This window comes from Rhineura floridana, chromosome 3 (genome assembly GCF_030035675.1).
Source record: "Rhineura floridana isolate rRhiFlo1 chromosome 3, rRhiFlo1.hap2, whole genome shotgun sequence".
NCBI lineage: Eukaryota > Metazoa > Chordata > Lepidosauria > Squamata > Rhineuridae > Rhineura > Rhineura floridana.
Window position 1 is genome coordinate 104559302 of NC_084482.1, and position 15299 is coordinate 104574600.

At 43.7% G+C, this 15299-nt stretch overlaps 1 protein-coding gene across 5 annotated transcripts in view; it reads left to right on the forward strand.

Moving 5' to 3' along the window:
* The first annotated feature begins 7748 nt into the window (after positions 1–7748).
* The window catches only part of LOC133382242 (uncharacterized), a 28517-nt gene continuing 20966 nt past the window's right edge, over positions 7749–15299 (forward strand). For 2 of the 5 annotated variants that reach the window (XM_061621922.1, XM_061621928.1), the window contains exon 1: positions 7761–8399. The gene's annotated coding sequence lies outside the window, so the exon portion shown is untranslated. Of the gene's footprint in view, positions 8400–8555; positions 8675–9560; positions 9612–15299 lie in introns of those variants that run through there. The other 3 variants (XM_061621923.1, XM_061621925.1, XM_061621926.1) reach the window with 3 other exon arrangements.

The window sequence follows — 15299 nt, forward strand, 5'->3', positions numbered from 1 at the left end:
GGGCACACCCACACCAGACTTTGATTTCACTTGAAACAGTCATGGCTTCCTCCAAAGAATCCTGGGAAGTGTAGTTTGTGAAGGGTGCTGAGAGGAGACTCCTATTCCACTGCTGTAGAATAAAAAGGTGGGGGAAACCCTGAAAAGTAATGATACTGTTCACAATGTTTTCCTTTTGGAAAGGAAAGGGACTTTCACTCTGCCCAGTGCCTACCCACCTAATCTCACCCACTCCCCCTTCCTCCTTTCCCCTCCCTTCCCTGCCCCTCCCGAAGGTCAGTTTCACCTATCCTAAGCATGAGTGGACAGGAGTAAATCCCAATGAACTCAAAAAGCATGCAGATGATCAAACCTCCCCTCCCCTCCTCCTATCCCCTCCCTCCCCCCTCCCCAATCCCTTTCCAATACCCTTCTTCCCCCTCCTCCTCCCTCCCCTCCCCTCCGACCTTCCTCCTCCCTCATGGTCAGTTTTACCTATCCTAGACAGGATTGCACAGGAGTAAATCCCATTGAACTCAATAAGCATGCAAATGATAAGACCTGCCTTTCCCCCTCCTTCTCCTCTCCCTTCCTCCTTCCTTCTTCCTCTCCTCCCCTCTTCCTTCTTCCTTCTCCCCTGCCCACTCCAGGCCTCCCTCCCCATGGTCAGTTTTACCTATCCTAAGCATGATTGCACGGGAGTAAATCCCACTGAACTCAATAAACATGCAAATGATCAAACCTGCTCTCCTCCTCCCCCCTCCTGCCTGCTCCCCTCCCCCCTCCCCATCCCCTGTGGCCAGTTTCCCCTATCCTAAGCATGATTGCAGGAGATCCTGCAATCCTACTGAACTCAATCAGCATGCAATTGATCAATCCATTCTCAGCAAACTTGCACGGGATCCCATTTCTTACCTCCCGGATTAAAAAGCAGAGGAATTCACTCATAGGCAAAAAATGTTGTGGTTTAAGAACATATCTATAGCTAACAGATATTTCTATCAAACTTTAAAAAGCAGGGAAATTGGGCAGCTATAGTGAATGCACCAGAGGAGCAGGAGACCTGACCTCCTCTCTGAGATATTGTACTGCCCTACAAATTTGTCCAAGTTACACAGGAAGTGGATTGGACTGTGAAAGACCAACCCAAATTGTGTTTGCATTTTGACAAGGTTTTTTGCCTATTAGTGAATTGTCTTTTATTCTGACAAGTCACTTTGAGACTTTTGATTGTATAAAGTGACTAGTAAATGAAATTATTATTATTGTTATTATTATTAAAATAGCTTCAATCTTTTAAAAAGTCAAACTACCAACAATAATTTTCTGTGACTGTTTGTCTGAAAATGAATGTACTGTTATTTTTTCTGATGTGTGTGTTTTTGTGTGTGTGTGTGTGTAGTGTAAAGAATATCAGTCTTCTGTTCATTTAGAGCCTGCCTTTGTTGATTGATTATGTAAGTTGCTACTACTCCTTTAAAATAAACCAAATGGAACTCTGGTTGAAAGGAGAAAAAAATATAGATACCAGGATAATATTAATTTTATTTATTTGTTTGTTTGTTTCCCACCCTTCACCCTGAGGTCACAGGGCAGGTTACAACAATTTAAAACACACCTTAAAAACAATTTAAAACAATGTACCATTAGAAAACTAGGGTGGGTCCTAAAAATATACATTTCAGGTGTCCAGGGTAAAGAGTTGTTGTCTTGTCTCTTCTCAGTTTAGGCTCTCGGATGAGACCAGGAAACTCACTGACAGGACAGAGGTCACATCCCAGAAAATAGGGGCAAGGTGATCCATTCGTCTAGTCAGGGTCAGCAGTGCCAGATCACAGGGCAAAAGACAGGTTGTCAGTACCTCGGAGAGCTCACAGTGGCCAGTCCTTACTAGGAATCACTCAATGAGGCTCTTGCCTCAATAGCATGCAGGCATTCTGAGGCCTTACCAAGGCTGGGATGCCTGAATCTCCTATTAACCTCCCACCCCCACCTTGAGGATATCTCTGTTCTTTTAAAGGACCAGTGCCCTATTCTATAACCTCTGGCTTCTTTGGCATGGAGGTGGTGAAGGATGAAATGAAGGAGTGTCCTCTGAGCTGGAGGAGTTTAGTAAGGCCACATCCTCTGACCAGGATAGGAGTGGAGCGATAGCTTCTCAGGCAATTCCTTCTCTCCCTCTGAGTTCACCACAGCCACTTGGAGAACTGTGGCCAGAGAACATGGCAATTGTAAATTAAATGAATGATTGATTTATACTCTGGCCAGTGAGGTCAGATTACCTGCAGTTTCTGCCTTCGCACTTGCCTTCTCTCTCTGGGTGGTATGGCATGAGGGCTGGGCTATCCAGAGGGACTGAGGGAGCAAACAAACAAAGGCTGCCTTGGCAAAGGCAGATTTATACTCTGGCCAATGAGTTCAGCAAAGTCAGTGGTTGCTGTTTGTTTGGCCCTCACCACTGCATCACTTAGAACAAGGGTGAGGAACTGAATTTGTACAGTGGGATGGATCCTAACCCATGCAGGCCATGTTTGACAGGTCGGTGGTGCTGCCCCAGCTATGAATCATTTGATGTCACAATGATGTCAGGTGAACCATATTTGCCTTGCACAGTTTAAAGCCATGTACCCTGACATGGTGCTTGCAAAGGCAATCAGGGTTTTGCAAAAAACCCTTTCAGGCCAGCTACATCTTTATCCTCCCCACACCTAATGTCATACATGACATCAGCGGTAAGGCAAGTGGGTATAAATTGGCCAAAGTGGCCTCATGAGCCAAATGGGAAAGGCACCTTTGACTTAGAACGGGAACTCAAGTGAGAGGGTGAGGTGATTGCTCCTTTCACGACCAACCATCTATGTTACACAAGAGAGAGAGAGAGAGAGAGAGCAGAGCAGAGGTGTCTGCTTTGGCTTGCTCTCCTGCCTTTTGTTTCTGCCCAGAGCAGGGAAGTGAGAGAGTAGGAACAGGCACTGCCTTCTATTGTTTGAATGTTTTCCTCCTTCCCCAGACGTGGCAGAACTCAAAGGAGGAGATACCACCAGGAGACTCAGTGGGTTTCCTGGCTTGCAAACAAGGGAAAGAAAGGAGAGGTTGCTCTGCACTTTTTACTGGTTGCATTTCCTCACTAACAACCCATGCAAATCAGCCACTTTTACTCCAACATTGTCGTGGCAGTGTTAAGCACACATTTTTTAAAAATTATGCTTGATGAAACATGTATTTTGACCTGAAACTGTTCCAATTTAAACTTAAAGCACTTCTGAAGTTACTTCCAACTTTCTTGCAGTATGCTACATGGATACCATGAAGAAATGTGGCCCATGCCTGGCAGACTTTCTCACTGGACACATCCTGTGACCTTCTTTCGTAGTAGATTCTTCTGAGTTTGTCATGGTATTTGAACACGGGAGAGGGTCATTTCAAATCTGTTTACTCTGTATGCTGCTACTGAACAAATTCACAACAACCAGGGGCACAATTCCAGAAATCTTAGGAAAGTATTTACTGTTTGGCTTTGCCTGCTTGGTTACACAAAACAGACATATTCTTCAGTGTAATGGGAGCAGTTTGAGAATGAACGTTCTACTCTTAAATGCCTTGGAATGTAGCAAATTTATTTTCAAAGAAACCATTTCCACAACACATCTGAATGCATGTCTGTTTGACACACTAATATTTTGTGGCAACAACCTTATGCCTCTTAGCTCTTTTTATGGAATTTCCATAAGTATGCATTAAAAAAATGGATGGCAATCAAAAAAATATTAAATTGCTACAAGTTGTTCTGGCCATTCTTGTTGGATTCAGATTCAGACTCACTGGTGTATTTTTCTCCATTATGTTTAATGTGGAACTTCAGCTTAGAGCATTTCATCAATCAGTTTACAGGTTACACAGCATTTTGTATCACTATACAGCAGTACGGAGCATGACTACTCAAGCTAAGACTTGTTGCAACAACTAGACATGCTCCATGACACTCTTTAAGAAGGCTCAGGGCAGGCTCTCTATTTGCGTGAGAAAGGTGTCTCTGAATGGGATTGAGTTAGCAAGCTGGCACTCCTATGAACAGGGAAAAGAGTGGGTGCTAACTGCCTGTCTGCACATCAGCCAATGTGTCCTTGGTGATGGCTGGCAGAGGCAGCTCAGGCCGATCTTCCTGAGACACTGTCTGTGGTCCACCCTCTGATTCCCCCCACCCCAAGCAGAGGTGGTGGCAGCTGGTGCAACAAAGTAGGGGAAAGAGGAGGAAAAGGGGTCAGCTCATTGTCAGACATCAGCATTTCTTCAGCTGGAATTGAAACTAATAGGTCAGAGCAGTCAGTGTTTAAAGTGCTGAAGCCTTCTCCTATTTCAGCCTCCTGCCTCTGAAACCCCCTGGATTCCTCCCCTGGGTCCCAGATGTCCATTCCTGTGGAAAGACCACTCCAGGAACTCTAGGAATGTTCACTCTAGGAGCACTCCACAGAGCCCATGACACAAGCTACCCAAAAAGCTTTTTGGATAGGTTTAGCTTTGCAGCTCTTTGTCAGAAGACATTGTATTTAAATTCATACGGCCGTCAATATACACCAGACTCATTTCTGGAATTCGCTGTAGCATGGAAGAACTCAAACACAGCAGCAGCACTTATGGGCAACATTTCAAAAGATAAGCAATCTAATTTTTAGAACTCAGAGGGTTAATACAATGCTAAATTGTTCAGGGTTGTTAAAGCAAAAAGGGATTGTGAAGAGCTCCAAAAAGACCTCTCCAAACTGAGTGAATGGGCGGAAAAATGGCAAATGCAATTCAATATAAAAAAGTGTAAAATTATGCATATTGGAGCAAAAAATCTGAATTTCACATATACGCTCATGGGGTCTGAACTGGCGGTGACCGACCAGGAGAGAGATCTCGGGGTTGTAGTGGACAGCACGATGAAAACGTCAACCCAGTGTGTGGCAGCTGTGAAAAAGGCAAATTCCATGCTAGCGATAATTAGGAAAGGTATTGAAAATAAAACAGCCGATATCATAATGCCGTTGTATAAATCTATGGTGCGGCCGCATTTGGAATACTGTGTACAGTTCTGGTCGCCTCATCTCAAAAAGGATATTATAGAGTTGGAAAAGGTTCAGAAGAGGGCAACCAGAATGATCAAGGGGATGGAGCGACTCCCTTATGAGGAAAGGTTGCAGCATTTGGGGCTTTTTAGTTTAGAGAAAAGGCGGGTCAGAGGAGACATGATAGAAGTGTATAAAATTATGCATGGCATTGAGAAAGTGGATAGAGAAAATTTTTTCTCCCTCTCTCATAATACTAGAACTCGTGGACATTCCAAGAAGCTGAATGTTGGAAGATTCAGGACAGACAAAAGGAAGTACTTCTTTACTCAGCGCATAGTTAAACTATGGAATTTGCTCCCATAGGACGCAGTAATGGCCACCAGCTTGGATGGCTTTAAAAGAAGATTAGACAAATTCATGGAGGACAGGGCTATCAATGGCTACTAGCCGTGATGGCTGTGCTCTGCCACGCTAGTCAGAGGCAGCATGCTTCTGAAAACCAGTTGCCAGAAGCCTCAGGAGGGGAGAACGTTCTTGCACTCAGGTCCTGCTTGCGGGCTTCCCCCAGGCACCTGGTTGGCCACTGTGAGAACAGGATGCTGGACTAGATGGGCCACTGGCCTGATCCAGCAGGCTCTTCTTGTGTTCTTATGTTCTTGTAATGACCACTGTTAACTTTGTAATAACAATTCATACAAACCATTGAATGATTTATGTGCACGCTTGCCTAAAAATATAACAGGATCTATTGTTACATGAGAACCAGTGTAGTGTAGTGGTTAAGGTGTTGGACTACGACGTGGGAGACCAGGTTCGAATCCCCACACAGCCATGAAGCACACTGGGTGACCTTGGGCCAGTCACTGCCTCTCAGCCTCAGAGGAAGGCAATGGTAAACCCCTTCTGAATACGGCTTACCGTGAAAACCCTATTCATAGGGTCGCTTTAAGTGGGAATCGACTTGAAGGCAGACCATCCATCTATCATCTATTGTTACTGTGATTTATAGATTGAAGGAAGGGTTGTCCAAAACCATTAGCACACACTGTTAGTACTCTTAGATTGTGGAATTTACTTTACTAGGCCAATATGCAATCTTTACACTCTCCATATAAGAGCCAGCTGGGTTGTCCAGAATTCTTTGTCGCTGTTTGCAGGCAGTGGGGTGGGGATGCTTGGATGGTATTCTTGGTTATCAAAGGCACGTACAAAGACCTATCACCATTCATCTGATCCAGTTCATTCTTGGATATGCCAAATGACTGATTACTTCTTAGACTTATCCAATATGCAATAAACAGGTAGAAACCAAAGAGAAGCATCACCACTCTCTTGAAATGTTTTAAGTAGGTAGTACATAATGGTCTGTTCCTTATGCGAACTCCCTGTACATAGCACAAAATATACTCCTTGTACCGGATAACTGACTCATAGCCTGTACGTGATGTTCTTACTTTCATGAAAGGGCTAGAGTTCTAAAACCTTAGTTCTATAGATTGGCTAATGATGATCTAGGATTGTGTGTGCATGGCTAACACTCTTTCATAATAGGAACACTCATATTTTCAGTGTATGGCAGTGGCATATCCAGAATATATATCATCTAATACTCAGGACTGCATACCAACTATACCTATTTTACTGTATGCTATCTGATTTTATCAGAAACTGTATCCTAATTTGGCTAGCATGTACTCAGATTTGAAACTGTATGTTTTAGAAGGTTGGGTGGATGAGATATGACAAATTGTATATGGGATCATAGGAATCAGTCTTGTACTGAATCAGGCCATTGGTCTGTCTAGCTCAGCATTGTCAACACTGACTGGCTGCGGCTCTCCATGGTTTCAGACAGGGGACTCTCCCAGCCTTACCTAAAAATGCTGGGAATTGAACCTGAGACCCTTTGCATATAAAACATGTGCTCTATCACTAAGGCACTCCTTTCCCAATCCTCATCCATATGTATGATATGACCCATGGAGACAAGGACAAGCCACAAGCCAAGTATTATAGCCTGCAGGATAACCTCCCCTATTTTTTTTCAGTCCTAAGCAAGCAGAAGATTATAAGTAGGACTACCTATTCAGAATAAACAGTAGGCTGTTCCATTTTGTTCACAGTATATCATGGAGAGTAGAAAAAAGATAAATTGCACAGAAAACCTAGCTTCTTGATCTTCTGTCAGTGTGTGTAAGAGGTCATGGTGGCTAAAACATTGTCTTAACACTTACTTGATGTGTTAAAGGCTTCATCTTCATGGTGATGTAATGAAATATTAGTCCTGCTAATTTTGTTAATGGAAGTTCAGTATTGTGGTACTTTAATTCATTGTACCATCTGCTTTTTATTTCTGCCAGGAGAGCTTTGAAATATTCTAATGGTTTTGCATTGTCCTTCACTAATTCATTATAAACGTTTTTGCAAGGAGGAATGTAATCATTCATTACAGAGTTATTTAACTCCAACCTTAAGATCAAAACTTCTCTTATTGTCCCAGAGGGCTCTTCCAGCATTCTTTCAGATGACCCATTTCTCACCTCTTTCCCACAAATACTCACCTGAAGGCTAATATATCTCTGTATCCTCTTTCTCAAGATTGATGCTTCCTGAAGCCAGCAGGTGTTCACCAGTACCATCTGAACCCAATTAGCCCATCTGAACCCAATTAGCCCAGGCAATAAATGAAAGTGCTCTCATACTATCACTTGAGGATAAACTGGACCAAGTCTACCTGACCATCATCTAAGGTTTTTCCACCAACTCTAAAAAAAACTCCAACCCAGGGTCATCCAATGAAGCTGAATAGGGAGAGACTCATGACAGACCAAAAGGAAGTACTTTACACAGTGCCTAGTTCAGCTATGGAATCTGTTACCACAAGATGTAGTTATGATCACTAGAATAATAGAGTTGGAAGGGGCCTATAAGGCCATTGAGCCAACCCCTGCTCAATGCTGGAATCCAGCTTAAAGTATAGTTGACAGGTGGCTGTCCAGCTGCCTCTTGAATGTCTCCAGTATCAGATAGCTCACCACCTCCCTAAGTAACTGGTTCCATTGTTGTACCGTTATAACAGTTAGGAAGTTTTCCCTGATGTTCAAGCAAAATCCAGCTTCCTATCACTTTAGCCCATCATTCCATGTCCTGCACTCTGGGATGATTGAGAACAGATCCTGGCTCACTGTGAAGGAACTGGACTTTGCTGTCCTGGACTGTTACTATGAACTATGTTTTTTAGGGAAAGCTGTGTATAATATGAGAATGCATGTTTTTACATGTTTGTTCATCAGGGATTATAGGATTAATTTGCTCCAAAGACATGGTCTGGCTGTTCAAATCACCTGGACTTGAGAGACAACTACCCAGGTAGTGTAAACACCACTGCATATGTGTGGAAAGTCACATCTCTGTCTGATGGATTCCTGTGACCTACTGGGGTGGGTGTATGATTGACAAGGTGAATCTATAACTACAGGTGGTCTGTCTGGATTATCTTTAGTTCAAGGTGGGACTCTGAGATAACAAAGCCTTTAGACCAAGGCACATCTCAGTGTGATAAGGAGAAGCTTGGTAAATGTAGGAGGGAGGAAAAACCACGAGGAAAGACTGCCATTTGAGAGTAAGATTCTCTAGAGACCCTGGTGAGTTAAGTGGGTTTTTTAGTTAGGGGAAGTGGATGGTGTTTTTGTCTACTTTATTTTGTGATTTTGCTCCAATGGGGAATATACTGACTTTCTACAATTTAGGAGGTTTGCATTTCTTTCTCCAAACTTTTGCATATCTTAAACTCCACATTTTTTCTGTCTTAATGAGCTTTTAATTTCTTCATAAACCTGGTGTGGTCTCTCATTTTCACCGCTCACATCTAAAGGCATAATGTTGCCCTACCTCAAGAGGCTTCAGAGAAACCTCAGGGAAATTTGGAGGCTATTTTATAAAGGACAGCCTTGTGAAAGTATTTAAATCTTTATCTGGAGGTACCTCAAATGGGATAAGGTAAGTCACAAGAGGGAGGTACACTCTGTTGTGGCAAGATCTGTCTTCCTGAGGCATCCAGGAACCCAGAGTGTCAGGGTGGCTGTCACAGCCACCAGCTTAGATGACTTTAAATGGTTGTAGACAAATACAAAATAGATACGGCTATTTATAGCTGCTAGCAATGATGGCGATGTTGAAGACTGTATGCCTCTGAACACCAGTTCCTGGGAATCTCAAGCAGGGTGAGTGCTATTGTGCTCAGGGCCTGCATTCATGCTTCCCAGAGGCATCTAGTTGGCCACTGTGGGCCTTTGGCCTGATCTATCCAGGCTCTTTTGTTTTAAATTAATGTCTATATCAGCTATGTTCATCTAAATGTACTTTATGAAATTGCTTTCCTACAGATATTACTAATATTTTAATTCATTATCTTAGTATTTCTCACACTGATTATGGTACTACTCTTCTTGTTGGTCTTCCCATTTCTACTCTTAAGCTTCTCCACTCTGCTCTAAATACTCATCTGATATTTTCTGTTTGCCATTTCAGTTATGTTACTCATCTGCTTTCCACTGGCTTCTCCCACTTCTCATCTTCACTGTAAGTTTCTTGTACTTAATTTCAAATATTACCATAGTCTTGCTCCTCTAGATCTAACCATTATCATAAATTCTAGCCACAGTGTACAAGTACAAGTAGAGCATTATTTTGGATAGTGAGCTGTGGCTTGCTTTGGTCCATCACCATTCATATCAACATCCTTGAAAACTTGGATAAACTCATATGCACACTGATTCTACTATCTTATTCTAGAGACATCCTGGACGTTCCTGTGGTTCTCTAGCATTAACCACAACAATTTGGATTCTAGTTGATAATAGTACCTATATGACGTGTGTCACAGCATTCACACCAGTCACGATAATACATACACACTTAAGATATGGAGTTTATTGCTACATAGAAATTATGGTGTGAATAGGCCCTCATCCCACTGAAATTGCTTTAAATTCTAATACATCCATGTAAGTGAGTGGTAATGGCTAATGTTAGTCCTTGCATAGTATCTGGTCGGATCCACAAAGAATGTTTCAGTTGCAGTACATACATTGGGGGAGACCATTTCAAAAGTTATGCACATGCATGAGTCTATCTTGTAGTAGAAAGCACTAGTTTTTTGATAAAATAATGGTTTTCTTCCCTCATTACTATATTTTGTGAGAAGCTTGAAGTATAGATTTCACATAGAAGAAAATTAATGATCTCCCTTCAAAGAGAGATTCATACAAGAACCAATAAAATGAAGCAGATGTTATAGCATGATCTGGGTTTTGTGTATCAAATACAAACTTATATCCATATATTTTAAAATAAGATGATAATAATAGGAGCCTTTGTTTAAAAAAAGGACCTAAGCCAGAAAGGCTGTCACAGCTGGCCAGAGAGAAAGATTTTGCCCATTATTCTGTCCTGAAGAAAAACAGCTGGAAAAAAGTTGATTTACGATAACCATGTTTTAAAAGGAACAAGAGGGCACTTGATATATTTCAATAGGTGCTCCATTCTTCCATGAGTTTTTTTTGGGGGGGGGGTTGCTTCCTGCCAAATGCGTATTTTGTAAATAATTGATGACTTGCTTGTTGTAAGCTGTAGTGGCTGGGAGCTGGGGGGACTTGCAGTCCAACAACATCTGGAGGCTCACACGTTCCCCACCCCCAAGAAAAAGCTATGTGCATGTTCTGTTCTAGATAAAAGGATCAATAATGAAAAGCACACTTTATAAGGTAATGTGACAATCATTACTGATCTTCTCCTATAGTGTGAAGTTATAGGAGTGTTGAGCATATTTAGTTTGTGAAGAATAATAGTGAGGCCATATTGACAGTCCCTGAGAGAAGTCAGGGCAGTCATCAGCAGCTTGCATTCTAGGTCTGCTGAGGTTCGAGGACCCTGGCAAGGATTACCAGCACTGCTGTGTACTGGACAGATGGGTCTGTGAGCAGTCATTTTAATGTACCACAGCATCACTCCAGAGCATTGTGTGAAATTACAATGGTGGTTCCTAGTTGCCCTCAGAATGCTGTTGCTGATACCCCAGCCAGGCAAGCCTGAGAGAAGCCATTGATTTAGGTGGAAGCTCACCAGAAGACATTTTCTCCAAGGCAACCCTCAGACCTGAAGCCAGCCCTGGCAGCCGTACTAAGAATGTACCCAAGAACATGTACCAGAACATTCTGCCACGTATAGGGCTTACATGGCAGACAGATAATGGTTAATTGCCTGATGAATCAGAATAAAAAGTGTCTTATGAGAAATTTGAAAGCTACTGTTGCAGGTTAACGATACCTCATTTATTAATCCTTTCTTAATGTGATTGATGGGCAACCTCCAGCCCATGTGCCTAATTAGGCCTGCAAGGCCTTGGAAGTTGGCCCACCAAGCCATTCTGGGTGAGCCATGCCTGATGTCATGTAATTCAAACTGTGGCTTGAAACTTCAAGCCACAGCTAAAGAAGAACTATCCTTTACATCATCAGCTTCGGTTTAAGCTGGGGATGCGAAGGAAGAATTGGGAGCACACTCTGTGTGTGCTCTTGTTTCTTCCTTTGCAGGCAAAATAGAAGGCTTTTTGAATTTGGTACCTTCTGTCACTTTGGAGGGCACAGAGTCCACCCCAATTCTTTCTCTGCATCCCTAGCTTACGTTCCAACCATTGCAGCTGCCGCTTGAACTTTCAATGACCTGACATAATATGATGTCAGGTGATTGACAGGTAGGTAGCGATGGGGGAGAAATTCAGTTCAGTTCACATTTAAAGCTGAATTTATCAAATCTGCACTTTCCAAAACAATATGAGAACTGAAGCACAGCTGACCTTCAAAACGTGCATTTTCCCAAATTTTGCAGTGCCATTCTCCAACCAAACCATGTTTACATAAATGCATACATTAGGGGGAAATGTACATAAAAATGAATATTAGTGAAAGTTACATACAAAAGTGCATATTAGGAGAAATTGCTTGCAAAAATGTGTACATTAGTCAAAACTGCATGCAAAAATGTGTTTATTAATGACAAATTAGCACTAAAATTTTCATGATGATTTTTTAAATATAAATTTCCAAATTACCACAGAAATGTGGAGAAATTAATTTAATATTGGAAAAAATGAAAATGGAGAGAACTGAAACAGACAAATCTTTCCATCCCTATAAATGGGTGGCCTACCCACCTGTCAAAGTGGCCCACAGAGTGTTGGCCACTACTGGATCAGATCCTCTGGCCCAAGGTGATTCCCTACCCTTGTTTTATATAGTTTATCTTCTAGATTTTCATCCATGTAGTTCTCCCCTGAATATTATTCTAGTCTATTAACATCCTTCTTGAACCTGAGACTAAAAGTGTAGACTAGAAGTACATTTTTTGATCTCACACATTTAGTATCCAAATCTGATTGGAATGGCATGGCAGTGTCTTCAAGTTCATTGCATGATCTTCAGTTAGTCACGATTGCTCTATGAAGGAGGGAAACATTTTAAGATTTTAAACTTTTATGATATTATAATGATTTTAATAATAATAATAATAAAATTTTATTTATGAGTCGCCTATCTGGCCGAATTAACAGCCACTCTAGGCAATGTACATCAATACAATAAAATACAATATAAAACAATGAGAGCCACAATCAATAATTAGACTAAACACTACAATTCTGATTAATAACAGTATTAAAAGCTAACCCACCCCAGGGATCCCATAGGCCTGCCTGAACAGCCAGGTCTTCAAGGCTCGGCGGAAACCTATCAGGGAGGGGGCATGGCGAAGGTCGAAAGGAAGGGAATTCCAGAGGGTGGGGGCCACAATCGAGAATGCCCTCTCTCTAGTCCGCACCAGCCTCGCTATTTTAACTGGTGGGACTGAGAGAAGGTCTTGTGTGGCTGATCTCGTCAGGCGGCATAATTGGTGATGCTGGAGGCGCTCCTTCAGATAAACTGGGCTGAAACCGTATAGGGCTTTATAGGTCAACACCAACACCTTGAATTGGGCCTGGTAAACAACTGGCAGCCAGTGTAGATCTACTAACACCGGAGTGATATGATCACGGCGACGGCTGTTCTTAATCAATCGTGCCGCCGCATTCTGTATCAGTTGTAATTTCCGGACCATTTTCAAGGGTAACCCCATGTAGAGTGCATTACAGTAGTCTAAGCGGGAGGAGACCAGGGCATGTATCACCTGGGGGAGCAGATGGACAGGAAGGTAGGTTTGCAGCCTCCTTATCAGATGTAATTGATACCAAGCTGCCCGGCTCACTGCTGAAACCTGAGCCTCCATGGACAGTTGGGAGTCAAGAATGACCTTGAGGCTGCGGACCTGGTCTTTCAGGGGTAATCTTACCCCATTAAACACCAGGTCTATATCTCCTAACCTTCTCTTGTCTCCCATGAGCAACACCTCGGTGTTATCGGGGTTTAGTTTCAGCCTATTCCTTCCCATCCATCCACTTACGGATTCCAGGCACTTGGAAATGGTGTCCACAGCCAACTCTGGTGAGGACTTAAATGAGAGATAGAGCTGAGTGTCATCCGCATATTGGTGGCACTGCAGCCCAGATCTCCTGATGATGGCCCCCAGCAGCTTTACATAGATGTTGAATAGCATGGGGGAGAGGATAGAACCCCGTGGCACTCCACAATTGAGAGGCCAAGGGTCTGAAACCTCCTCCCCCAATGCCACCCATTGATGTCTGTCTGAGAGATAGGAACGGAGCCACCGTAAAACGGTGCCTCCTATTCCCAATCCCACCAGGCGATCTAAAAGGATACCGTGGTCGACGGTATCGAAAGCCGCTGAGAGATCGAGAAGGACGAGGAAGGTATATTCTCCCCTATCCAATGCCCTCCTCATATCATCCACCAGGGCGACCAAGGCTGTTTCAGTTCCATGTCCAGTCCTGAAGCCCGATTGGAATGGATCTAGATAATCTGCTTCATCCAAGTGTGTCTGTAACTGTTTGGCCACCACTCGTTCAATCACCTTGCCCAAGAATGGTAAATTAGAGACTGGGCAGAAGTTATTTAACTCTTGGGGATCCAAGGAAGACTTTTTCAAGATGGGCTTTATTACTGCTTCCTTGAGGGCTGATGGCATTACACCCTCTTCCAAGGATGCATTTACCACTGCCTTGATCCCTTCACTCAGTCTCTCTTTACAGCTCATAATGAGCCATGAAGGGCAAGGATCCAACAGACAGGTGGTTGGCTTCACAGTAGAGAGCACCTTGTCCATGTCCTCAGAGAGAAGAGGCTGAAACCAATCCCACCGGACCGGAATGCAACTGGCCGACTGGCTCACTTCCTGTGTCCACAGCGTATGGAATCGTGCTCTTCAGGCGCTCGATTTTATCGGCAAAGTGTTTAGCAAGTATGTCACAGGAGGCTTTAGAGTGCTCCATGGGTTCCTGAACAACTGGACCGACCAGGTTTCGGACCACTTGGAACAACCTCCTGGGACAACACTCTGCGGACGCAATAGAGGCAGCAAAAAATTCCCTCTTTGTTGCCTTTGTTGCCACCTGGTAGGCAGCTATTGCTGCTCTAACCAGTGTCCGATCGCCTTCAGAGCGAGATTTCCGCCACCGGCGCTCTAGTCGTCTCACCTCCTGTCTCAGACCCCGGAGCTGTGGTGTATACCAGGGTGCTATCTGAGTTCTATTCAGGGGGAGAGGACGTTTCGGAGCCACCCGGTCTACTGCCCTAGTGATCTCCCTATTCCACTCCACCACCAGGGTTTCGACCAGGCGCCCTTCAGCCGGCTCCAAATCTCCCAGCACATTCAGGAATCCTTTAGGATCCATCAGGCATCTGGGGCGGACCATCCTAATAGGTCCTTGTCCCCTGCGGAGGGTGTGTGGCATTGAGAGGTCTATATTCACCAGGTAGTGATCTAACCATGACACGGGGTTAGAAAGAACAGTCCCCATTTTCAGAGCACTTCCCTCCCCTCCCGAGACAAACACAAGGTCAAGAGCATGACCAACTACATGGGTGGGCCCTCTATTACTAAGGTGCAGTTCCCAGGAAGTCATGGTTTCCATGAAATCCCGAGGGGCTCCAGTGAGGACGGCCTCGGCATGCACGCTGAAGTCCCCCAAAACCAATAGGTTGGGGGAGAGCATCCGTACAGCCGAGACCACCTTGAGCACCTCGGCCAGGGAGTCTGCTGTGCAGCGGGGTGGGCGATACACAAGTAGAATCCCTAAACTGCCCTTAGGGCCCAACCTCC